Below are 1,850 nucleotides of genomic sequence, written 5' to 3' on the forward strand. Positions count from 1 at the left end.
CGAGTCAAGGGTGGATGGTGGACACATAAATTCTATGAAATGTCTTGGAAGAATCTTGACGGTTTTCTTTCTATTAGTTGGAGTAACGGGTGTTTTATAATTAGCACTAGGGATTAGCAGGGAACAGCGTTCTGAGAGAGGAATGCCGCAGGGAAAGGACATACAAGTGGCCGACACGGTTTGGGACCCTGGGCCGTGATGGCTCCACTTGCAAGGGATTCCCTCAAGTTGTCCCAGGGGCCTCGGCTGCCTCTCCCATGCCCGGCCGCTCTCCAAAGGCGCCATCTCCCCAGCTGCTGTCCCTGGAGAGGCTGAGAGCAGGTGACAGAGGACAGACCTCGACGCCTTCCACAACGCCCTGGCACCCAGGGGTGGCCTTGCTGGGGCCATGGGCTTGGTTACCACCCATCTTCCCGTTTTCACATCCTTCCCGAATTTAAGCAGTCAGCTAGGAAGAGCAACCCAAGATTATTAAGAAAATGATCTCATTTTCAGGCTATGATGTATTTTCAAACACAAATTATTCCAAAAAATCACTCCATTTTGTTAGGCGCACTGAAGGCAGTAAACTCACGGCGGAGGCCCAGCGGGCGCCCTCCTGGGAACAGCTCAGGGCTGCATTCTAACACGGCAACCTTCAATGACTAGCTTGCCCATCGGTCACACAAACGCACACTTGAGAGTTTGCTCACCACACAGCAATCACACATTGCCTCCAAGAAAAATAGAGACTTTTCCCTAAATCTTTAGATTTTAGAAAAACTTGAATGTTGTTCTAGTATTGAACTTTGGCCTGAGATAGCATAGGATGTTTTCTCCCCAAAGCAAACGTTCCATTTTTTCGAGATTGTATTTCAATCGCATACTTGGATAATTACCAGTGACAGACCTGCAAACACTTATTAAACTCACAAGGCTAAAGGGTGCCGACGGGAACCCAGCAAGGGCGCCATCCGCCACCCCCACCTTCTTCCCGGCTGAGGGCCCCCGACTCCGTGGCTCTCACAATTGTCCCCCAACAGTCCCCACCTCCGTAGTCAGCCCTGCAACCCACCCAGGGGCTCAAACTCAAGAGCCCAAAGTCATCGGGACCCCTTTCCTTCCCCAGCATGGCAGGTCCCACTGGCCTCAGCCCAGCCGTCAGATGTGCAAATGCTATATCCACCTGCCCGCACCTGGCTCGCGCCGCCTGCTCCCCACTCAGATCTAAATTCAAACATTGTCTCCTCTTCTTCTAAATCAGTCCAAGCTCTTGTCTCTTCTAAATCAGTCCAAGCTCTTGTCTCTGTAACACATCTTCTTCTCCCTTCCAAGCATGGCTCACTGCCTTTAACTGTCCATTTGTTGTTTGTCTGCTGATTGCTGCTCTCCCCTCCGTGAACGTGAGTTCCGGGGGAGCTGGGGGGTCTGTCCGTTGCCCAGAGCAGCGCCTGGCACCTGGGAGGCACTCAGGGGGCATCTGCTGAATGGCTTTGTGTGCAGAAAGCATATGTACGGGCTCTGAGGCTGAGAAGAGATGAGGCGTGGTCTAGATACCATGGACCTGGGGGCCTGAATAAGGGTCCTCACCTGAGAAGGAATTCCGTGAAAGGCTAGCAGGAGGGGAAGGGGGAGGGCATGGCCACGCACCTGCTCTTACGTGCCTCGGCCACAAGGGAAGTGTGGCTGCCGCTCACGTCCCCACCTGCCAGAGCTCAGTCCCGCGGTTCAGCCCCGCCAGGAGGGGAGCCTGGGAACCTGGTCTTCCTGGGAGCCCCAGAAAGGGAATCGTGACCAACACAGAGCTCTTCCTCGGCCCCCGGGGGGATCCAGAGAGAATATTCCCCCCGTAAGGAAGTGCAAGAGGCTGA

Source organism: Suricata suricatta, chromosome 2, assembly GCF_006229205.1.
Source record: "Suricata suricatta isolate VVHF042 chromosome 2, meerkat_22Aug2017_6uvM2_HiC, whole genome shotgun sequence".
In the NCBI taxonomy this organism is placed as follows: Eukaryota; Metazoa; Chordata; class Mammalia; order Carnivora; family Herpestidae; genus Suricata; species Suricata suricatta.